Raw genomic sequence first — 26,316 nt, forward strand, 5'->3', positions numbered from 1 at the left:
ACATTCAAGTGGAAATAAATACTTGAGTGTTACGACCAAACCTCAGATTTGAGAAGGATGCAAACACACAGAACTACCAGATCTTAGGAGACCATGTCATTCATTTGCTAGAAGCAATGAGCTATTTTCTAAGAGGAATTGGCCATATATTCAACTTTGCATCTAGTATCTGGATATCCATTAGATCTCATTCTTATATTACCATGGGTTTCATGAACTATCGAGATAGTTTAATAAATGCATTTTACTTAGCCTTCTAGCATAGCAGCTATAGAACTTTGTTTTACTTACATCCTTTAAGTCCTCTTTTCATACTAAACTATATGCTCCTCAAAGATAGGATCCATACCTTAACTTTTTCAATATCCTTGCGTCTAATGCAGGTTATGCACAAGTGTATAGCAAGTGTTAAATATTTGTCAAATGAAATTAATGAATAAAAACAAAAATATAATTAATAATCTCAGAGTTTGTAACAATAGATTTTTAAAAATCACGATCACAGTTCAATTTGAATTTCCTTGTGATTTCCCAGAATTGTAATTATGGATACTACAGATTGTGTTTTTAAAACTTTTTAAATTATGTAAATAGTAGGTGCATAACCATATGAAAAATGTAAACATTAAAGTAATGTAATAATGAAAAGTATATAGCCATTTGCCACCCATCATCTTTCTCTTCTCCCCAAATATTTTATTTGGTAAAGATAACTATAACTATAGTTAGAGGAAGCATGTGTAAACAAAAAACACACACACACAGAGTTTACTTTTCCTTTTAGTATTTATGATGTGTCCCAAATATTGATTTAGAAAATATCAGGTGTCCAAAGATACAGTTTTATTTTGAACCACATCCCACATATATACTCCTTCTCTGCAGTACATTCTGTCTACAATCTATTCAAACTAAAATGTGTTTGATATTAAGTTTTTCCAATCAGCAAAGACATTATTATGACTATATTTACATGACCTTTGCATTCTCCATTTCCTGTGAAAGTTCTGGGGAATTCGTGAGACTGCCATCTCAGTACACTCTAAAATGTTAGCTCCAAAGAAAATGTAATTTTATAACTCAAGAAATCTTCAGATTAGAAATAAAAGGTAGATACTTATCACAACTCGGAAGCTGTCAGTGGAGTGCATCCAGAGTTTAAAGAGGCTTAGACAAACCCTGGGGATTATTCATATGTCAAGAACTCCACATCACTGGCAAGCTGAAAGGAGCAGCTTATAGTTGATTTCTCAACTTGGATGCAAACCAGTAACAAGATCATCTGAATTATAGAACTCTTGCCAATAGAAAGATGTCACTATCATATTAGACACAAGAACCAGACAGAAATAAGGAAACATCCCATGGTGCCGTTATATCTCCTCAAAAAAGTCCAGCCCATCATCAACTGTTTATTACTAATAGCAGAAGAAACACGCACTGCTCTCACTTTTTATAGGTTGCTTCAGAATGTTCACCATTTTTGCTCATTGATTCCCTCTTTCAAATGAATTTTTAAAAATTCTATAATCTCAGTACTCTTCTATCATATTCCTTACTATAAAGAAAAGAAAAAAAAAACTTAAACTAGGTCACTTGGCTTTCTTTCATATTGTTTCCTCCAAGTTCAAACATTTTCATCTCCTAATGGCCAACATCCTCTTAGATCAGTTAGACTGAATACATGCAAGCCTCAGCACAATTTTCTGTGCAGTTTCAGCCTTCTTCCAGAAAAATAACAGTACCTGCCACTGTAGAAAGCTACTCTACTTTCAGTCAATACCTGCTTTCCAATGAGCCTAAAGTGGACTTCTCCTTGGAGTTGGTGGGTTTGGGAGACATTCACCGGTTTTGTGAAAATAACTTCTGCATATAGAAAACAAGATTATTAATGTGACTATAGCTTCAACAAAGCTTACTGAGCACCAACTCTGTAATGAGTACACAATAGATAAATAAACGTGAACACACAAAACATGGTAAAGACATTTCCTTCTACTAAAATCATTTTTACGATTATCCTCTAACTGTGCTGGACTGCACTTATTAAAAGAAGGAAGTAATCCAGAAATAAGTACCACCAGGGTTTGGGGAGACAGATCATCCAGAATTTAGACTTTCATGGATGTTTGCATTGAAAAGGATGGATTACATAACTCCTTGAGAGGATGTTAAGCATCAAACTGATAGAGAGAAGATAGGAGAAAAGCTCTGGAGACCATGAAGAGCCAGGGCAATAAAGATACTATGCCCACTGGGGATGATGAGCAGATGGAGAGGAGAGTTGGTGGAAAGAAGAGAAAAGGAAATATAGTATACACAAGAAGGAGAAGAATGATTGAAGATCTTGAATGACAAGTTCTCGTAAACTTACAAATAAATAAAAAAAAAAAAAAATAAATAAATAAATAAATAAATAAATAAATAAAATTTACTCATTTATTCACTATACCCAACAGAATGTTTTTATATATTCATCAGGTTGGCATTATATAGGTAAACTGCTTCACTAGAATTGGGGAAAATAGGGCAGACCTAAACAGGAAAAACCAGGAGAACAAGTAGAAAACCTGGATTTAAAAACAACAAAAACCTGGAGTTTTCAGGGTAGTTAACAAAAGAATATCGACCAAGTTTAAGAAGGTAAGTTTAAGTCTGAGCAGTTGGGATGTAGGCTCATGAACCCAGGCCAGAACAAAAGATTAGAGTTTGGAGTATGAGTGTTAATGGTGTTAAGCAAAAAAGTGTGGTTTCTATGAGGTATAAAGAGGTTTAAATAGCAGGTAGGAGGCTTGAATGCCTTTATAGGCAATAAGCTCCTACTCTGTTTCAGAAATAGTCCTGGAGCACCCCACATAGCCTCTACAATGGTCAGGCCTGAACCTTCAAGTTTAGAAAATAAGGGACCGCAGTGGGAGTAGGGAGTCCTTGAGTGGAGAGCAAGATAGTTTCCAACCCCAAATATCCAGAAATCTCATGTAATTCTTTGCCGTCTATCCACATATTCTGATGTCATATGGACACATTCAGACTTAGAACAAGTGTTAGCCATGGGACTCTTGGACAATTGTCTTCTTAGCAATAATGTTTCCCAATTCTGTTCTTGAATACTCAAGTGCAAATTTCATGACACATGAACTTTTCTGGGAGCTGAAGTTTTGCTACGTAATACACCTGCATACACTCTTTGTTTTCTTAGCAAATTGCTGCAAGTCTTTGAAAGATTTTTCTTCTTTTCCCTACTCTACATTTCCCCCGCCCCTGCAAAAAAAATTGATAATGTTGTAAATGGATTTTCTATGACATTTTAGAAATGAATTGGTACAATATCATATTACATTAGTGCTTTTTAGAAATATGTATCCACCATTTAGAGATCCATAGATGTATTCAGAAAGAAAGCATATTTCTTCAGTGGGTAGAGGAGTCTGTACTACTAGGTCTGTTTTAAATAAATGTAAGAGTGCAATGGAAAAAGAAAGAAACCCAAAGAGTATTTTGGGAATCAAGGGACTCAGGGACTGTGTTTCTAAAACTGGAAATGTGTCACAGATCAAGAGACTTTAATCCGCTAGTGGGTTTGTGAATCTAGATATAAACTTGGAGTTTCCCACTTCCACCTCACTATTTGTTACTTATTTATACCATCTAAGGATATAAAATTGGATGATACTCTCAATTATTTAAAATTATAGCAAAGATACCATTAACATTTTATGCTAAAATGTGCTTTTTACTAATTACTTATTTCAAACAGGAAGTGAACCCTGGTGTCTAAGGGGTAAGTCTCTTTCCCATGGCAGCAAATTTCCATGTTGTGCTAAGAAAGATGCTATAAACTTCTTTCTAAACACAGAGGGTGTGCTAACCTACCAGTATCCTCTTTTATTTCACAAGCAAAATTTGGAAACAATATCAGTGATTTGACTCTTGGCCAAATATTTTTGAGTTCCCAGAATTTGAAAAGATCACCCAGTACTTTTAGTTTTAATAAGTCAATGAAATTATGTTTAAGGTCAGCACAATAAATAGGCCACACTTTTTTTTTTATTTTGGATATCAGAAAGATCTAATTTCATGAAGCTAAGAAAATATATTCTGTTCATGAAACTTCACCATTAGTTTTCAGGCAATCTCACACTGTTTTTAAACAACCACAGGTGAGCAGTTGGCTATGAAGCAGAATGTGTCCAATGGAGGGAACATGATACATGAGAACCGAGAAAGCTTATTTTATTCTAGTATCTGCAGGATTTAGGACAAGTCACCTGCACTCATTAGACTGCTCTTTCCTCATTTGGTAATAAGAGTTGCAAGTGGGTACTTACCAAGATCACTTTCATTTTTAAATGACAGTAAGTCCTGCAGGTAAGAGACCAACAATTTCTTGAGGGGCAGGACTCTCTTATCTATGTCTGTACCCAACAATAAGAATGGTCCCTGCCAACCAGCTGAAAACACCCCAGGAACAAAGGAAGAACACAAACATTATGTATATTCTGTCTGTGACCAAGAACTGGTTTATACATTTATTTTAAATATTGTGTTTCATCCTCACCACCACCACCTCTGTAGAATTTCGATTGCAGTATCTCTTTCATACTTGGGTACACTGAGGCAGAGAGATGCCAATTAAATGATCCGAGTTCACACAGTAGAGAGCAAAAGTGTGATTTGAACAAAGGTATAGATGATTCCATGTTCATTGATGTGAAACGTTGGGTTCTGGGAATGAATGGTCAAGAAACAACTCTTGAGATATGTTTGGTGCAAAACACGTGGTTTTATTGAAGCATGGCATCAGGACCTGTGGGCAGAAAAAGCTGTGCTGGGGTTGTGAGGGGTGACTGATTATATACTTTCAAGTTGGGAGTCATGAGACCCTTAAGATGTGTATCAGTGGGCTATATGCTTGAAGGATGATTGCCAACATATATCTTGCGGGTACAGAAATAAAGGAAGTTTCCAAAGGGATTTTCGTATGTTAAAAAGACTTAAGGGATCCTGGAGGTCAGGCTAATGCCAAGCCAAAGTTGCCTTTTGCTTCTAGCTTTGCTATTTAACATCTATGCAGTTGAGCTCCTGGAGGAAGGTCACCCTGCCTGTCTCTTGTCAAGATTTGTCAATGGGCTGCAAAGGAAATTTAATCTTTTCTACATTTCCTTTACCTTTGTTCTCCACATCATCTTTGCTGTGCAGATCATTGGTGAATACATCTGAGGCAATATAATTTTTCCAAGATAATTTACTTGACAGACAAACACATACATACATACATTGAGAAGAAGAAATTAAAATAAATTGAGAGAATAGATGTGGTGTTCAACTGTGCTCTAAACTTTCGCTGTCTCTTGGATCTCCTGTAAAACCACAGCAAATCTGTCATCTGGCATCCTTGGAGGTCTTGCACGGGTCAGCAGGGGCTCCTGTACAGCTGTGTGTTTCTGGCACATTATAATGGGAGCTGCTCTTGTGTGGCCTCAGACATGCTGCTATAGCTGAGGATGTCACCGTGCCAGCACAGGTTTTCTCTATCTCATTTGCAACTTGAGAAATTTCAAAATCATACTCTCTTTCGTAAGCTTTCTTGACCCACAGTTGAGAGGAAAGAGAAAGAGATTGAAATAATGACCTACAGGACTTTAATATCCTCCCTGCAGTGTGTTCTGAGGCAAATGTGATCTTGGATATCAGAACAGTCAAATCTGATTTGGGGTATCTTAGAAATCACTATTCTCCAGTGGACATCACAACCTCCTCACAATGTTTCTTATATTTTCTTGGTGAAGTTACAGATCCATCTGAGAATTGTGGAAAGACCAGAAAATACTCGTATGTATATACTTTTAAAAATTTGAGGGGTGCCTGGGTGGCTCAGTCAGTTAAGTGTCCGACTTCGGCTCAGGTCATGATCTCGTGGTTCAAGAGTTTGAGCCCTGCATCGGGCTCTGTGCTGACAGCTCGGAGCCTGGAGCCTGCTTCCGATTCTGTGCCTTCCTCTCTCTATGACCCTCCCCCCATTCATGCTCTGTCTCTCTCTGTCTCAAAAATAAATAAACGTTAAAAAAATTTTTTTAAAAATTTGAATTTCATAGATCCAGTTTTTAGCAGGTTGATACCTTAGCAAACTTAAGTCATCATCAAGATGGTCTTAGAGGTTACTTATTTATTAGTGTTTACAAAAGTCACATTTAAACGTAGAGGAACTTTTCCCCTAATGTAAACCTCTAATACTAAGGTGCAAGTCACTGACCATTATCTGTCAGCTGGGATTCAAGCAAGAGTATCCTAATTGGTCCCCTGCTGTGACCTATTCTCCACAATAGCAACTAGAATAGTTTGTGCAAAATGTAAATCAGATTGCATTCTTCTAATGTGCAAAATCTTCTATCGGCCTCCAAACATATTTATGCTTCATAGCAGAGCCTACAGATCAGTTACTACCCACCTCTTCAACCTCAAGTCCTGCCAACTTTACCCAGGCATCTCTAGCCTGTCTTGGCTGGGACAAGTTCATTCCCTCCAGTAGATCTTTGTAATTGATATTCCCTCTGCCTGTTCTCTCTTCCCTCAATAGTAGCATGGAACATTCCTTCACTCTATTCAGGTGTCTATAAACTTCAGCTTCTCAGAGAAGGCTTCTTCATAGTCTGTCCAAAATGGCATTACCCTTCCTATCCACCTTTTACTATGCATTATCTTTTTCCACCTTTAGTTTTATTCATAAAACTTCCTTCTACCTGGCATTATATTACTTATTTGTATATAAGTTTATAATCCATATCCCTACAATAAAAAGTAAGTTCTGTAAGGATATGAATGTAAATCAGTATACCCCCAACCCTTGAATAGTTTTCTACCTCAGTCATTAAGTAAATGAATGGATGTAAAACACATTTTTTTACATAAGTTTGGCATAATATTCACCATTACCAACACTAAGCAAATATTAACTTCCTTGACATTGTTTTCTCTCTCTGAGTCATGTAATCCAGCTATTTTTAAAAAATTATAACTACTAGGGTGCTTGGGTAGCTCAGTTGGTTGAGCGTCTGACTTCAGCTCAGGTCAGGAACTCACAGTTTGTGAGTTTGAGCCCCGCATCAGACTGTGTGTGGACAGTTCAGAGTCTGGAGCCTGCTTTGGATTCTGTGTCTCCCTCTCTCTCTGCGTCTCCTCTGCACATGCTCTGTCTCTCTCTGTCTCTAAAAAATAAATAAAATGTTAAAAAAAATAAAGAAAATTATAACTACTTGTTTTCAGCTAAAATGAACCCAGAATTAGAAACACTAAAAACATAACATCCCAAAGAGTACATGAATTAATGCAAACAAATAAACAAACAAAATACTGACTGATAGGATTCTGTTTCTACAATTGTTATTCTGTAATGGTCCACATGCTTCTGGAAGGTAGCAGTTCACTATTCTACTTGATGTCAGTCTTTGAAAAATGAGGACAATATGTGACCCTGTGTAAGCATGCCCAGAGTAGAGGTGAGTAAAAAGAAAAGGACCCTCAATAGGTTATTGGTTGTGATTGTAAATGAAGTCACTCTTGCTCAACCCCTGGGTTTCTAGAGCTGGGGTGGAAACTGTTAGAATATCATATAGAGGTCTCTGACTTAACAAATACACTGTCTTGAATGATGGTACCCCATCCTTTCAGAATGTTTCCTCCAAGTTGGCATTTTGGTTGCACCTTTAGAAGTCTATTCAAGCATTCAGCCAGTCTATGGCTGGGTACCTCTAGATAATGCAGTATCTGATATGATGCAAGAATCCCATGGTCATAGGTCCAATCCACATGTCTTTCACTATAGAGAGGGCTCTTCATTAGATTCTATGACATACCTGTGTATCAAATATTTCATAATTCCTAGATTGTAAGACTGGTCAGGGCAGGAAAGGCAAATACATACCTAGATTAATTATCCATGTCTGGGAGGAAGAGCTGCTGGTTCTTCCATGATGGAAGGGCCCCAGTGTATTCAACCTGTACTGAGTATCTGGTTGGTCTTCTCAATAAATAGTACCATATCTGAGGCTCAGTGTTGGTCACTATTGCTGACACTGAGAGACAGTGCAATTGGATTTGATAAGTGAGAACCCATATTGTTTGGTTCATATGTGGCCTCTGTCTTTACCACTATGATCACTCCATTCATGTATTTATCATTCTAATTCTAGGGTAGCCAATGGCAAAGGCTGGGTAATGTCAATTGGCCAAGTCATTTTGTCTACTTGATTCTTCAGTGTCTTGCCCATGGTGGATACTTTCCAGTGAGAGTTAATGAATAACATAAAATGTTTTCACTTTGTGCCTACTCCCATTTGCCAATTCACATGCCTATACTCCTGACCTCCTCATCTCTAATCTTCTGCGCCTTTTTCTTTGTAGGCGCCTGAGAAGACAGGTCATTGGCCGCTCTCCAGGAATCTGTATATATTCTCACAATGGGCCACTTCTCCTTCCATACAAGGCAGATAACCAGGAGCACTGCTCACCACCCCACTCATAAGACAACTTCACTGTCTTTCAGATCCATTTCTGACTATGGCAGTAATTTAGCTGCTGTCCATTTCCAGTTTGCACTCTAACGAGGGGCCACGATGTTGCTCTGGGTCACTGAGTATCAATGCCAACGAGATGCTGTTTCCTGTAGCCTGGAAATACCTGGCTATTCTCCCTTTTCCCAGTGTATAGTCACTTGAGTAAATGGGTTGTTGGCCTAATGGGAAAAGACTAGGGAGCTGTAACAGTATCTACCATAGTGTTGCAAGGTCCTTTCTCCTTCAGTCAGCAGGTTCCAGATCTGAACATTGGCTCAGATCTCAAAACTTAGCAAGGGATTCTGACTTTTTTTTCTTTTTTGGAGATGACAACTCTAAGCCTCCTGCTTCTGAATTCTTGCTTTTTTCTTTTTCTTCCCCATTTTAAAAGGAGGAAAGGAGTAAATGTTAAGCAGTACACTTTGTCCTTAAAGACTGCATGTTCTATTTATCATCTCCACAACTGCCTGTGGGTCGAGGCCCTGTGGCTGTCCTTTCAATTTTGCTGGTCATTAGAGTAATTGTAGCCTCCTGGACTCTGGTGATCAAGAACTTCTACCTGGCCTTTATTACTTGGAGACCACATCATTCCCCATGGATATTAACAAGACTGGCTATGTGGCTGCCTCCCTTACTGTCGTCCATGGCTTGCAGAGGAGGCCACTACCAATATTCTTAAAGATGCTGATGCATCTCTCTGGCAGTCAGATGACTACACAATTGTGACTTTGAGTGAAGGAGAGAGGCAGGAAAATTTGGGTGGAAATGCCCTAGGCTGCTGTGCCATCTAAGAAATGTTCATAAAAGCCATTGGGTAATTGTTGAGCCAAAGTTATAGGTCAGTGGAGTTCCTTGTCTCCCAGGAATAGGTCTGCTTCCCCAGCTCTGCCACACTTAGTCATTGGCTGGGAGTAGCTCAAAGAGGTGAGTACAATGATGAACTTCAGAGCAAAGCAATTTGGACCCTGGGTCAATTTTGCTTTCTGTAGTCAGAGGTCTATGAGGTGCATTTTTATGGGCCACCATATAACCTAAATGGTTAACCAGCAGTAACATGCATGAATAAACTGTGATATATTGATTCAGTGGAATACTACACAGGAGTGAAAATCAACAAGTTTCTGCTATATATAACATAATGGATTAATCTCACAAACAGAATGTTGAGTAAAATAATCTAAGCACAAAAGAACACAAATTATATATTTCCACTATATGTTCAAAATCAGGCAAAATAGACCTATAATGTTAGAAGCTACACAGTGGCTACTTCTAAAGAGAAGGGTAGAATAGTGACAGGGTTTGGGTACAGGTGAGTCTTTTGAGTTCCTAATACTTCTCTATTTTATGACCTAGGAAATAATTAAACAGGTATGTCCATTTTGCAATATTTTCCAAGCTGTACACTTATGATTTGTACTCCTTTTTGTGTTATACTTCAATAAAAATGTTATTTAAATTGAGAAATATATATATATATATATATATATATATATATATATATCACAAACCCCTAATTTTTAGCTTTTATAAAATGGCTTCAATGATTATCCTCATACCTATATCCATGTGAACTTGTGTGAATGTTTCTGCATGTAGATTTCTAAAAGCAGATTTTCTGACCACTATGAAGCTTTAAATTCCAACACTAAATATTAAGTTGTCCTCCAAAAAGGCTAGAAAAATATCTGCTCTTACCCACATCGTGACTAATATTGACTATTAGCAATCATTTTATCTTTTTGCTAATCTTGCAGGTAAAAATAGAGTGTTGTTGTTTATGGGCATACAGTACACTTTGATGATCACTAGTGATAATAAGCATATTTTTATGCTTATTTAAAATTCATATTTCTTCAACTGGAAATAGCTTGCTTATTGCGTGGAATTTTGTGTAAGGTTGTCTTTTCTTGTGAACAGTAGAAACTCTTTTTGTATTAAGAATATTTACCTTTTGTCTAATTTGCTTCATAAGGCACCTTGATTCATAATACTAAAACTAAAAAAAAATAATGTTTATTTATTTTTGACAGAGAGAGATACCGACTGTGAGCAGGGGAGGGGCAGAGAGAGAGGGAGACATGGAATCCGAAGCAGGATCCAGGCTCTGAGCTGACAGCACAGAGCCTGATGTGGGGCTTGAACACATGAGCCAAGCTGTAAGACCATGACCTGAGATGAAGTTCGGACATTCAACTGACCGAGCCACCCAGGTGCCCATAAAACTTTTATATCATAACAAAGAGGAAATATTTTCTGCTCCAATGACAGGAGGGCTTGTGCCTGGATCCTCTAAAAGTCATATCACACTATTAAGGAAAAGTGAAAGATAACAGTGGTTTAGGAGTAAATCACATCCTCACTTTATGTTATATAGAACTACAATTTTATCTTCTTTCAGGGAGTCCTTTACCACCTTGAGGCTTTCAATGGTATTAAAATGAAATCCAGAAGAAGCTTTAAAAGTCAGGGATGTGTAGTAGGACTGTGTATATGATTACTCCTAAGTCATCTTCATCTATTGCTTTACAGGACAGTAATTGAAAAATAAAAACTTATTCACATTTAAATCTTTTTGGTTATTCTTACACCGTTTCTTCAAAATTTATAGTAATTATTTCTTCTTCTATTGTTCCTCTTCCTTGACTATTATTAGCTGCATGTTCATACATTCATGACTGTAGAACACAAAAGGCAAGAGTACAGAAGCCCAAGGAGAATTTCCTTTAATTTAATGGGACTGTACCATCCTAGTTGGTGGAGTGAAGAGGAAGCTGGCAACATCTGTACCATGTTTCCTTATCCGTGTTGTTCTTCACAGATTTAGCGTGTAGCAAATATTCCTTAGGTAATGGTCCTTTTATGTGTTCAAGAAGTTTGTACATTTCAAGATCTAATCTTCTATCATGTTCCTTCCAACACTTAGGATCTAAAACACAAGGCATCTAAATGTCTGACCTGATTTTTTATCTTTCTGCTTGATAGTTTTTCAAAATTACATAGACAAAATCACCATCAAACTCACCATAGAAATATTTATCGTTGCTGTTAACCATAATTCACCAGTCCTAAGATACACATTATTTCACATTTTAACATCTCTGTAACTGGAGGGTGTCTTACAACTAATAGCACATCGTAGTTTAAATGGTAGTGTTTTTATTCATTTTTAATGTTACATAAAATAATGATGCACTTTACAGCTAGTAGTCTTAAAGTGATGAAATCAATGATAGCATATTTTATAAAACCATTGAACTTTTGTTCATACTCAGACTTTCTGTCTAACTTTTGTTCTAGTGATTCAGTTTTTGGTGTTTAAAACTTTGAGTCTCTCTAGCAATCAAATCAAGAGAGCTTAGCTGTTAAAGTTCTTTGTGGGGTTGTTAAATGTCTGCCTGAAATGTGTGAACAATTACAGAGATGTGATTTTTGGAGCCAGCTATTCGTTTGCAACTTGGGAAAGTATTATTCAAGTAATGATAATATTTTTCTCTTTAATAGTTAGAGGTCTTTAATCCAAGTAATCCGTTGAATGTTTTACAGACTCTACAGATTAGAACTACATCTGCTCCTAATGAAATCTATTTACCTTTAGGGAAAAGCCTGGTGACTATTTATGACAACCAAAGGCAACACTATATAGTAAGAATAGGTCTGCCCTAAGAGCTAATTCTGACCAACACAATAAGAAAAACTGGAAAGAAAGGATACATTTGTTATTGGAATTTAACTGGGACAGCACAGCAGATTTTAAATCTTAACTATCATCTCTAGGTTTTTGTAAAACTAAACTCTCTGCCTTGAATGTTCCATTTTTTTATTTTTCTAATTTCATATCTTTCACATGTTAGTTTCTACTATTTGTCTCATGATTAGCTCTCATTTCTTCTGGGTAGCCTCTCCAATCTCTCCAAATAGGTCAAGTGCCCCAGTTAAACACTCTCTCCCATCCTACACTTACTCTTTAGTAAACTGTGTTGTAATTGTGTGTCTGTTGGTCTATATTCCTCACTAGATCATGAGCCTTTAGAAGACAGAGAAGATCATGCATCATTGTGCATCAATTGTCTAGCATAGATTTGGCCCACATATATGCTAAATAAATAGTTACTAAATAAATGAATAAATGTATGACTGGCCATCTGGTATGGAATTCCTTTCAAAAAAACAAAGGAAGAAAGAAACAAACAAATCCACAACTAACTCTTTTTGACAAACTTAGATTCCTGAAGCTATTTCCAAGTAGGTCAAGCCAAGGAAAGCAGACCAAATCAGCCTGTTTCAACCCAGACTCAATAACCTAGAGTCTTGTACAGGTAGGCACCACCTACAGACAGAAAGTAGCAATTCATTGTCAACCTCTTTCAAAATTTGAGCAAATATTTGTCTCACAAATACAACACTCACAAATAAATAACTACCTTGGGCAAGTATCATATGTACTATTTTCCTCCTACTAATTCTGCTACAAAGCTCATTCCAAGGAAAACCCCACCAAAACAAGTTTCTATTGCCTAAGTTTCTACCCAATGCAATAATTGAGAGTATGTGGGCATACCAAATATAGGAGAAGGATCCAAGCCATTTGGTTGGCACTTTACAGATATATGACTTATTAGAAAGTTCTTCCTACAATCACACTGAACTCCTGGTGCAGCAGATGCAAAATGCCACAAGCCGAACATCACAGAAATATAGAACAAGTCCTTGATAAAACCGTAGAGAGAAGCCAGCAAACATCACCACACCCAAGAATCATGACATTAAAATAACTCAAACACACCCCAGAGCTTTTTGATTTATTGTTTTGTTTTTAGTATTTTCTCTCAGTTTAAAGAAGTTTTTTATTCTTCTTTTTCTTTTGATGTTTTATTTTTTCCGCTTGATTGAGATATGATTGACAAAATTGTAAGGTACTGATTTGTTTCTAATTTTAGAGAGAGTGGAAGAGGGGGGCCAAGATGCAGAGCCAGGGAGAAGTGATAGGGGAAGAGAGAGAGAATCTTAAGCAGTTTTCATGCTCAGTGTGGAGCCCAATGTGGGACTTGATCCCATGACCCTGGAATCAGGATATGAGCTGAAATCCAGAATCAGACACTCAACCTGCTAAGCTACCCAAGAGCACCGACAAAATTGTAAGATAGTTAAAGTGTACATCGTGGTGGTTTGATATATGTATACATTATGAAAGGCTTCTCACCATCTAGTTAATTAACACACCCATCATCTCACATATTTATTTTTTTGTCAGGGTTGAGAACATTTAAGTTCTACTCTCTTAGAAAATTTCCATTACATAATACAGTTTTATCTATATATGTCACCACGTTTTACATTAGATCTTCAAACTTTATTCATCTTATAGCTGGAAGTTGTACCTTTTTACCAGCGTCACCTACCCTGGCCACCAGCTCCTGGCAACCACTTTTCTACTCTGTGTGTATGAGTTTGACTTTTTTCTAGGTTTTGTGTATAAGTGATACAATGCAGTATTTATCTTTCTCTCTCTGGCTTATTTTACTTAGCATAATGCCTTCAAGGTTCATCCATGTTGTTTCAAATGGCAGAATTTCCTTCTTTCTTGTGGCTTAAAAATGATATATATATCACATATTTTTTATCCACTCATTTGTTGATGGACATAAGTGGATTCCACATATTAGCTATTATAAAGTTTTAAATATTCTTGATTTCAGTAGTTAACCAAGCTAGTAGATACATACTAACTGCTAAACTAGAAAAAAAAAATACAAGTAAATGTTTTTTATATTCAAAAATCCAACACATTAACGTGTGTGTGTGTGTGTGTGTGTGTGTGTGTGTGTGTGAGAGAGAGAGAGAGAGAGAGAGAGTCATTCCCAAACTAAAACTGCAAACTTGCCCATATCATGTGAAACAAAATAATGGTAATTATGTCACAGAATATCTGAATCTAATATCTTTGGTTACTTTAGGCCACCAAGGATGTTACCTTTTACAGTGTTTAATCTCTAGGCCTGTTAAGCCATAATTTCTTCTTATTTTACTGAAACAAGTATGTAATACAATTAGTGTGCAATCCTGGAAATACATGTAACAAAAGATCTATGCATGCAAATCCACTTTCTAGACACTGCTTCAGTCCTTTCCTCATGATACTTTCTCAATCAATAAATTGTCACAGAATAATTAAATTCTTGCCAAACATTCAGTACAAGAATATGCTTGCACAAATCTATTTTTGTGTATATTTGGTAGATTTTAACTTAAAAATTTTTTAACTTGCGAGTGTGTGTGTGTGTGTGTGTGTGGTCAGAATTGGGTGGGAGCAACACTGTACTCCAAACAAAATGTGTAAAACTTGATACCACGCATTTCAGCAGACATCATCTGTCTCTTCCCTTGGCATCCTGGTTGAATTTGTCCATACAGGCTGGATTTTTTCCCAAGGACCAAGAAACAAGCTGATGTAATGTTCGTTTTCAATTCAAACTTGGCATTGGAAAGATAACAAAGTGAAAGCCAGTTTCTTCCAAAGACTAATAAAAACAAGAGTTGTGCCAAATGCCCCTAAAATATACTGGGCAGCCCATGAACACTGTCACTTAGTTCTGTAAACATATGACAGATTTTGCCCCTGCTCCTTGATAAGACTGTATTTACATAAAATGTATTCTACATGAAACTCACAAGTTCCCACCACATGCAGTATAGCCCACCCAAGCCATGCAAATGTCAACTTTCCCTGGTCCATAAATGAAAATAGGGACACTCTAAATGTCATGGCACAGGGATGCTTTAGTAAATCAATCCAGTTCTGTGTTGTTTCTTCTGGTAAGTTATTGGTTATGCCAATGGCATTTCCATTTCATTTACTTTCTGTGACTCCCCCTCCCCCAACTATGTTTAAATAAGGACTGTTAGATGGAAATCTCAAAATGTCACCTTTTGGGGGAGACGTGTCTTGTAATTGAGATTTTAAGAATCTGAGGAAAATGGATTTTGGGGGAGACTTAACCAATTCCTTGGTATTTGTACAATCAGAGATTTAGAAATAATGTTTTAGATCTCAAAGCCATAAAAGTAAAATAATTGGCAGTCACACCATTGAATCTATTTTAGTTTTCACAATATTGAGCAAGCTATAAAATGCTCAGAAGGAGAAAGTGTAGTCTACCTAAAGGAGTGCTTAACTAGCATTGCAAACATGGCTTTGGACTCAATTTTCAAAGCAAATTGTAGTCAAGGTTTTAGATATTGATTATAATTATCAAGATTAAACCTACACCTAGAGTTAGTAAATCACTGCCTGTTTTTTTTTCCCTCCATTTGTAACAGTCCAAAAGTCTTCCAGGCTAAGAGAAAGTGTTATGTACCCCACCCTGGCCCGAAGGAGAATTTGGGATAAACTGGAATACAAATGCAGGCACATAACCTACTGAAAAGCAATTAAAATGCACTTTGTCCAGGGTGGGCTACAGGGGACTGCAGCAAAAGACCTTTTATAACCTGCCAAACTCTAGCATAATTTGAAAAGTACTTACCAGATTAGTAAATTCAAAACAGGGAGCCCTGGGTGACTCTAGCAAATGTAAGGGAGTTGAGGGGAACAGGAGAGTCCAGCATCCACCAAGCCAGGGAAACAAGAGGACATCACAATGTCAGTTGTTTACTGTCTAAGCGAAGCACCTGAATCAGTGTGGGGGTATGGAAAGGTGGACAGCTCTGTCAAGTATACTCCTTGTCACCATTATTTATTCCAAATCAACATGATGAGGAAAGTGTGTGGGTCCATTGCTCATTACGTAAACAGTGAGCCCAAGACTAAATGAAATGTGGTAATCATCCAAGATGGCAGGTTATAGAAAAGAAGAGCGGTAAATAGTCCTCAGGACTTGTAGCTACTAAGTTCATGATTTTGCACTTCAGCCTTCCTCACATTTGCCCCGTGAACCAGAGGTGAACACTAGGTCAAAGCCACGTGGACAAGTAATGAATATGACAGGATGCTGAAGTTTTACATCTCCATCACCACAGCTGTGCTTGTTTTTTAGTTGGTTTACCTTTTTCATGTATCCGTTTTTTTTCCTAATCTGTGGAGCTTGTGAAAATTTTTCCTTTCCATAGTCTTCTTACATTCCAGCATCAAGAATTTAATATGACTTGTTTTAAAATCATCTACAGGAAGGAAGTTTGAAAATGATCTCGGTATTTTTATCACAAGAAGGTATACCTACCTCAATGAGGGATACATTTCCTAATCTGGGGATAATGGTGTTTAGCGCTTTCCAACAGAGGTAGGAAAGCCAAGGGGAGTGCCAGGACAATACAAATGCCAACTAAAGTTGGAGGAGAAAATAAAAATCCACAAAAGTACTGTAAAATGAGGAACAGACATGATACTAGAATTCTGAATCTATTTCTAAGTCCACGTCTTGACAGCTTGCTGAATCAAAACAAAACATTAATGAAAGAGGAAGCAATTTTAAAGAACTAACAAAACCAGAAAATGGAACCAGAGATATCAAAATTGGGGGGATTTTAAATTCATATTTTCTTACAATTTACATTCCATGATATATTTGAAGAATATACCAAAATAACAAACACATGTGTTCAGCAGAGTTCATCTGCACCACTGCCATATCCATACAGAATGTGTTGTGTTCTAAACTTTTTATGGTACTATTATTCTCTCTGAAAAACAAATGTAGTGGTAGCTTAACTTCTCCCATTTAATTCAAATTTCTATACATGGAATCTCCCTGACAAAACAGGATAAGTATGCAACTTAACGTGAACCACTGAGAGAATCAGATACTACTCTAAATTAGTCTAAGTTCCTTCTGGCTGGTGTTTCCTGTTATCTCGAAAAAAATATTGCAAGTGAAAAGAAGATATTAATAAACCATCACATTCTGCATCGATTAAAAATATTTCTGACTTTACCTTAATACTATTGCTAAATCACATTTTTTCCACAGATATGGAAAATGGCAAATGTCTTACTTAACAGTTTATTAGACAATATTTGACGTTGATAGATAACTGTAAAATTAAAACAGAAGCCTGTCATTTTTATTAAAAATGAACACATAAGGCATACTTAAAACAATGAACGAGAACAGACTATAAAGAACACAATCAAAATTTAATTACTGGACAATAAAGTATTCCTAAAAGTTTAAGTGGTACAGAGTCTTAAAATTAATTGGATGTTGAATATGCAAAAATACTAGTATATCAGTCTTCCAACAAAAATAAGAAAGTGACCCCATTCTTTTAATTATTATTTAAAAATAAGATTTCTACTGAGCTAAATTCATGATGATTATCTTCCCGAACATGCAGAAATTAGACTGACCTGTCCCCAAAGCCTTGACTTATATGAAGAACGGAATATTTTCTACTTCCACAACAAATCCTCCTAACAATATCATCCTGAAGCAGTTTGGCACATTCTTGACTTTTCTGTGTACAGCTTTTACCTGGAGAAATGTGCAAGATGGCTAACTTAAATTGTAATAATAAAACAGTTTCTTTCCCTGGAGTATGAACACTGTTCCAGACACAGACCTTACACACACTACCTCATTTAATTTCAGAATACCTTCCAAGATTGATATTACTTGTCCCTCGTTTTCTGGTGAGGCGGGGGGGGAAAGATGATTAATGTTTTTTCCCCAAAGGCACAGAGTTAGGAAGTAGTGGAAATACTAAAACACTGATTCGGATCCAGATCTGATTCCAAAGCTTTGGTTCTTTTCATGATGTCTTATTACCTATTAGGCAGAGTAGGAAATGAGGAAAGTGGTCATGTGCTGTAATCTTCACCAGCCAGCCCATCCCTGATGGATTTCATCAATTTGGAACACTGTAATATACCAAAACACCACTGACAAATGAAGAATGATTAATAGCTCATGACTACCACCTGAGGTAAATGTTAATTATAACTGCTGTTCCTATAGGTTATGTAGCTAGATAAATGTTAACTCCATCCTGATCTCAAGTGTTCATAATCTATGGACATGGAAAGTAAATCCAGGTAGAGATGTGTATACGCAAGCCATCCTATCTATATAAAAAATAACACAATTTAAAAATATTTCTATAGCAAAGAGACAGCAGAGTTACAGTGAAAAAAACATTTTAATATGAAAAATGTTAAATTAGAAAATAATAGTGGTAGCTTCTAAAATAATTGATTCCTACAAAAATGCATAAACTTAAATATTTTTCAGATAAGGTGTAAAACAAAATGATGTTAAGTTTCATCAATTTTCAACTCTTTATAAAAATGCACTTAAATTATAGAAAGTATTTGTAATAATTTATGATTTATGAATATGCAGAAATATTTTTGGGACAATGACTTAAACCTGATGAAAGACCTTCTGGTAGAGGGTGTTTGGTGTCTTCTATTGTCTATTCTTCCTCTTTCTTTCATGATAAATAAAGACCTGATTTTTATCTGGTGCATCATCATCCAAGATATGAGTAGTCTTCAAAGATAGTCCCCAATTATTCCCCGCCCCCACATGTATATGCATGTTGCTCCTCTCATTAGAAGGTAGAGTCTATTTCCCAACCCCTTGAATCTAGGTTGGACTTGTGAATTGCTCCGATCAAACGTACACCAGAAGCGAGGCTATATAGTTCTAGGCTTATTCCTTAAGAGTCATGGCAGTCCTTAAGAATCTCAGCCCTTGGGGCACCTGGGTGGCTCGGTTAAGTGTCTGTCTTCAGCTCAGGTCATGATCTCATAGTTTGTGGGTTCAAGCCCCCTGTCAGGCTATGTATGTGCTGACAGCTCAGAGCCTGGAGCTTGCCAGATTGTGTCACCCTCTCTCCCTTTTCCTCTCCTCTGACTTGTGCTCTCTCTCTCTCTTTCAAAAATAAATAAATAAACATTAAAAAAAAAAAAAAAAAGAATCCCAGCCCTTTCATTCTTTTAGAAATCAGCTGCCAATCTATAAGAAGCCTATTCTCCAGGAGAAGGAGGCCTCATGGGTGAAAACTAAGGCACTGCTTACCAGCACAAAGGCCCATGTGAAAGGCCTTTTAGACCTTCTAACCAGCCCAGCTGCAATCTGATAGCAGCTACACTGTTGACCAAGTCAGCATCATATGGAGCTGGAAAAAAAATGCCCAGCTGACTCTTAAAAACATAAGCAAATCATTCTTATTTTAGCATACAAAATTTTGGAGTTATTTGTTATGCAGCAAGGGATAAGTGAAACACAGTCTTTCTTCATGGCTTTTCTTTTTTTTTTTTTTTTCTTGCAGCTGAGTGTAGGCATATGATAAAGTCTAGCCAAAAGGCATACAAGGTGAAATGCAGTGCTCCATCTTCTGGGGCTACCTTCCCCTTTCCAGTGACTTGAATGCAGATATTAGGGTAAACTATCTTGGACCACACTGACAAGAGCACCTCCTTAGGGTAACAGAGTAAAATGGTGCAGCAGCCATTTGGTCCCTAGATTGTTCAGCAGTTTTCTCTTAATTAAGCTACCACTATTTTTGGCTTCTGCTATAACACCCAAACCTGTATAGTAATTGATGTGAGTTTTGTTCCCAAGGTGAGATACTTTTATAAGGGTGAGTACTCAGGCATTGGCTTGGCAGGCCAGGTGGAAGGCAGAAATGACATAAAGAATGCAAGCTGGAATGTAATTGTCCATTGAAAACATTTGGCAAATTTCTCACTTGTGACTCCATGATGTATTTACCATATCTTAACTAATGTTTTAAGGAAAATAATTGGGAAAACTTCAACTTTTGATTTAGATTGGCTATATCACTTTCGGCGAAGTCTTACAAGGGAGACAGGCTTGAGCTACATCTAACCAGTCTGTAGGCAGATATTGCAGAGAACACAGATCTGCTAAGAGTGATCATTCTGCTGTGGCCTAAATCAACAATCTAAGCTGACTGAGAGCTCAGTGGTTTGAAACTTCACCAGATTAAAAAAAAAATCTAACTTTTATACACATAAATGTAAGGGGATATAAGAAGGGACATTGAAAAACCAGCTTTAGAAGGAGTTATCCCTGGGGGTGCCTGGGTGGCTCAGTTGGTTAAGCTTCTGACTTAGCTAGAGTCCTGATCTCACAGCTCTGTGAGTTTGAGTCCCACGTTGGGCTCTGTGCTGATAGCTCGGAGCCTGGAACCTACTTCAAATTCTGTGTCTCCCTCTCTCTGCCCCTCCCCAGCTCATGCTCTGTCTGTCTGTCTCTCTCTCTCTCTCCAAACTAAATAAACATTAAAAAAAAAAAGGAGGAGTTATGCCTGGGATGTGAAGTTTTCTTCAGGCACCTCCTGCTAAGGGTTCTCCATCACATGATGGGAATCAGCCCAAGGACTAAAATGAGATTAAGGAGGTTGCCTTCAAACTCAAGCCTTTTTTTTTTTTTTTTCTGATGACCTCAAGGTAGCCACTTCAGTGGAAAAAGAAAAGGGGTAGGCTGAGCAAGGAGGCAAATAAATTAAAGATCAGTGATATCAGGCTTAACACTATTATCTAGAAACTCTAATTGATTGTGTTTGCCTTCGTATGATATGGACCAGAAACAAAAGTCTGAAAGTTGGTTTGGTTTTGATGGGAATTGCAACGGCTAAAGCAACACTCAGACCTTCAGCTTGCCTTTGCAGGATGTGAGCTGTGAGAGACGGCATGCCTAAAAGAAGCATATTCCCCACGCCCACTACTGATGTGTCCAGGGAACAGGAATAAGCACCAAAGAACTTCCCAGGGGATAAAGCAAGGAACCAGGAGGACAATTGAAAGAGTATGTCACAGACAGCAGAACTAGGGGCTACCAGCTAGGCAAGCCAAGGAGTGAAGGCTATAGCTGGAGCAGGGAGTCTTCTCAATTCCCAACCAGCAGGATTCGATATTTGTTGCAGACCAATACTTGATATGCATTTTCCATTTTTACATTTTCTTATAGTATCTACTTCCTTACTTAGTGTGTGTTAAAGGTGCAGATGATTTGTCTTTTAATTTATAGGCTATTGTACCCTGGGGTGACCCTGAACAGTGGAAAGGATTGAACAGCACTCAGAAATCCAGGATTCTGAAATGAATATTAAAAATGGGTAGGTTTCCCCTTTCTTGAAGAACAGGTATGCTCTATGTGTACAAGAAAACTGTGTACACGGATATTTGTCTTACCCAAAAGGAAGATACTGGCACAAAATGCTAGCTATCAATTTTCTCACAGTAATAGAATCTCTCATTGTAGCCAAGCACTTGTCATTCAGCAAAAAAAACCTACTATTTTCTTAGTTTTCTTTGCACATAGATGTGACTGTGTGACTAAGTTCTTAACATTGGTTTGTGAGTAGAAGTGATATGTGTAACTTCTGGTATATTCTTTTAAAAGGAAGAAATATGCCTCCGCTTTACCTTTCTCCCTTTCCTTCTACCCTTTAGCTGGACTACAGAGAAGGTGGTGAGCCACTTACAAATAAGGTAACTGCCAAGAAACAAAAGAGCAAGTTTAAGAACCTGACCCCTGACACACAGAGCCCTGTGCTGCTCACCATTGGGATTGTAATACAGAAGAAAAGGTAATGCCATTTAAAGTAAGCTGTTATTTTGAGCCATTCTGATAAAAATTAAATCTGCATTGTTACTAATATAGTTCCTCAGATTCATAGCATCATACATTTTTTAGGTTCATATTGACACATATAAAATGATCATATTAAAACATTGTGTTAAAGAATATAAAGGCTTTATGTATATTTCATTATAGTGGATTAAGAGTCACTAATCTTGATCAATTACTTAAAGAGCTAAATGTTTCCATTGCCCCAACAAGAATAAACACAAAAGCCTCTTGTAGTAATGTGCAAAATAATTTAAAATAGAGTGATCAACATAACACTGTGTCAACAACATATATCACTACTTTTAATAAAAATTCTTACTTTAAATGTGTTTATAATATAAAATTATAAGAATAAATTTTAAACACTTCAGAAAAATGTATTTATAAGACATTTTATACAATATCAAACTGTATGAATAATCATGGATGTCACTGACACACAGTAATTTTTATATCATAATTTAAGACTAGCCAACCTCAACTAAAAGCAACATATTTTAGCATTACTTTTAATTTTTCTTTCAATTGAGATAACCCAAAGTAAGCATTACAAGACGAAGTGGAGATCACACACACACACACACACACACACACACACACACAGACAAAATTATTCACCCATCACAAAATAATGATTTAAATTGACATATAAAATGGGTTAATTCTTCACACTGCTGTAATATTCTTTAAAGAACCCAGCTGTAGACACAGCCCGGGGCTGGATTCAAAGCTTGCTTTCAAGTCAATCCTATTTCATGATGAGGAACAATTATAGCAGATAGTGGGGATATGGGAAGGGTTTCCCATATCCTGCCAGTTCCCACCATTCTGGAGTACTCTCAGAGTGCCCATTTCTCTCTAAGGGATTTCTCTGGTGTATGTGGCCAACACTGCAGGGCAGGCCACAAGCGTTGAAGCATTGACACCCCCAAATGGAGCCTCAGTCCATATCAGTTGGGAAAAGAGACTATACACTTTCCTCACTTGTTAGGGGAAGCATGTATGAAGTGTGCTATACACTGTCTCCCAGAGATCCCCTGTGTAAATGAGTTCCAGTTATACATAGCAGCAATCTGCTTATTAACCTATCTTATATTGGTCTCACTTCTCATTTTCCTGCCACAGCTTTCTGGGATCTTCTAGAAAAGCTATTTGCATTAAATTCCTTTTCTCAGGGTCTGTATCTGGAGACACCCTACCTAAGACACCAGCATTTAAAAACTCTTTATAGTTGGGGTGCCTGGGTGGCTCAGTTGGTTGAGCATCTGACTTCAGCTCAGGTCATGATCTGCAGCCCATGAGTTGGAGCTCCGCATCAGGCTCTGTGCTGACAGCTCAGAACCTAGAGCCTGCTTTGGATTCTGTGTCTTCCTTGCTCTCTCTGCCCCTCCCCCACTTGTTCTCTCTCTCTCTCTCTCTCTCTCTCTCTCTCCCTCTCTCTCAAAAATAAAAAAAAAATTAAAAAATTAAAAATTTCTTTATAGTTGACAAACCAGTTTTTGCATACATTTCTAATTTGAACCCCACAAAGCCTTAGACGAAGAAGCAGAGGGCATCATGTCACAGATGGGTCCCAGAAAATTTAAATGACTTACAACCATTCTTGCTAGTTTCACTGGCAAGTGCAAAGACTGTCTACTAAAACCAACACATTGCTTTTTGCAAATTGCTTTTATGAGGTTCTGTTCATTCCTGGCAAGAGATATCACTGCTTGGGTCAGCCACACCCTCCAATTGTAAAGTAATAGATTGAGCAAAGGCAAGTACGAGTCTTCCTTTCTCTGATTTTTTGAAAATGCATTTTTCTTTGAGTGGGAGAGAAATCAAATGACAAGATGTCCATTTGAATGTCCAAAATGTAGCCTGCTCATAAGTCACAAATAGAGTGGGATCTCTTATAACAAATGCCTTTGAATTCACGGTAAGGTCACAATGGCAAGATAAAAAAGTTGATCTCTTTCTTATGTGAGTCAAATTTTGAATATCCCATTGCAATTAGACAAAAGATGTTTTTGCCCATCTTCCATGTATGAACTCAGCAAAATGTCCTAAGATTCTGTTGCCAAATAAATCTGTACCTTCTTTTAGCTACTCCACGGCTCCTCAAAGTCAAGAGTAATTGTGATTTGTGCTAGGATATTCTTTTAAGTGCCTGTAGACCTTTATCTGCCAGTTATCTGATTTTTCATGCACACAAGAATCATCCATGCTTCTCAGTGAGAATCATATTAATTTTATTTCAAATAATAGAGATATTATCAAGAATACATTTTTATTTGGATATATTTTCTTTAAAAATATCTTTTTTCCATTCATATCTACTGTTTCATCTCTGGAGAAGATGTGGTTGCTAGCAATAAAAGTGATAGAAAAGGAAAAACTGGGCCTCCAAAAGGAGGCTTTTATTGCTGAGAAATCATTCTCCAGTCTCTTACATCCCCTCCATCTACATGTACAACCATCTCCTCTTATCCTAAAATCCCAGCATATGCAATTGCATAAAGTTTAAGAGAGAAAATCAAAAACAGCAGAAAACCACACTAGCATTAAATTAGAGTAGCCTTCTAGCAGTTCTCTCTCAGTCTTTTAAATCATTTAGTATAGAGCTGGATGCATTGAATAGATCCATATAACTTTTATTCACCTTATGAACTTATGCCAAACAATTTTATAATTTCTTTTCTTCTCTTTTGTAAACAGATAAAACACATAAAAAGATACTCATCACCCACATATGCTATTGCTAATTTTACAGTGGAATAGCATTTGGCAAATATAATTTCTGATTCATGAAAATGTGTTAAGGACCACCCATGTTCAATCAATACAATACTGCCCTTTCTGATTGGAAAACAGGAAAGGAAAGTTTACAGTTCCCCCACCCTGGTAGTTCTCCCTGCCAAGGAAACTTTCCAATCATAGACTCATCCTAATAGATCCTCAATAAATCCTTTTTGGAATTAATTAACTCAAGAGTGACTCAATTTCAATCCTCAGAACCTAACTTAAGAACATGATGGAAGCTTAGTATTGAATGAAGAGGGTAAAGGAGATTTTACTCTAAGACTTCATGAATTTTTATTGACATCTGGCAAATATAATCTCTGATTAATTGTTTCCCTTCTATTTTTTCTCCCAAAATATGACATTTGGAAGGTCTTAAACTTGCTAAACTCCTGAACCCAATTTAAGGTTTATCTCTTTAATATGGCTTTTATTCAGGATGAAGCATTTCCCAAAATATGTTCTAAGGGTATGTTCACATAAGAGTCACCTTGAAAAAAATTGGGTTAATAAAGTAAGAATAGTGCAAGATTTACAATTTAGCATTCATAAACATATACTAACATATGTGCATATACAAACAAAATAAGCTGTTGCTGTTTGACGCTATATTTTCTCAAACTACATGACCATTAAATCATTTCCCCTTTTAAAGAATCACTAATTAACATCCCATAATATCAGCATTCTATGCATTGTGTAACGTGACTTGTAAAATGTAAAGTAGATAGAAGAGAATAAGAAAGAAAGAAAGAAAGAAAGAAAGAAAGAAAGAAAGAAAGAAAGAAAAAGGAAGGAAGGAAGGAAGGAGGGAGGGAAGGAGGGAAAGAAGGAAGGAAGAGGGGTGCCTGTTAAGCATTTGACTTCAGCTTAGGTCATTTCACTTTTCATAAATTCAAGCCCAGCTTTGGGCTCTGTGCTAACAGTTGGTAGCCTGGAGCCTACTTTGGAATCTGCGTCTCCCTCTTTCTCTGACCCTCCCTGGCTCACTCTCTGTTTCTCTCTTAAAAAAATAAACATTTAAAAAAATTAAAAAAGAAAGAAATAGAGAAAAGAAAAGAATAAGAAAGAAAAATAAGAAAGAAAAAAAATGAAGTAAAAGAAGAAAGAAGAAGCTATATCATGTAAGGTTCTGTAGGCCATGAAGAAAATTTGGGGTTTCTAAATAAAATGAAAAATCATTGAGAGTTTTAGGTAGGAGAGTTCTACCCATTTTATCACTTAGAAAGTGAATTCTGGCTATTGTGTAGAAAATGGTAGAGAAAGACATATATCATATGATTTCACTCATATGTGAAATTTCAGAAACTCAACAGATGAACAAGAGAAAGATAAGGAAAAATAAGATAAAAACAGAGAGGAAGGCAAACCATAAGAGA

The sequence above is a fragment of the Leopardus geoffroyi genome, chromosome C3 (genome assembly GCF_018350155.1).
Source record: "Leopardus geoffroyi isolate Oge1 chromosome C3, O.geoffroyi_Oge1_pat1.0, whole genome shotgun sequence".
Lineage (NCBI taxonomy): Eukaryota > Metazoa > Chordata > Mammalia > Carnivora > Felidae > Leopardus > Leopardus geoffroyi.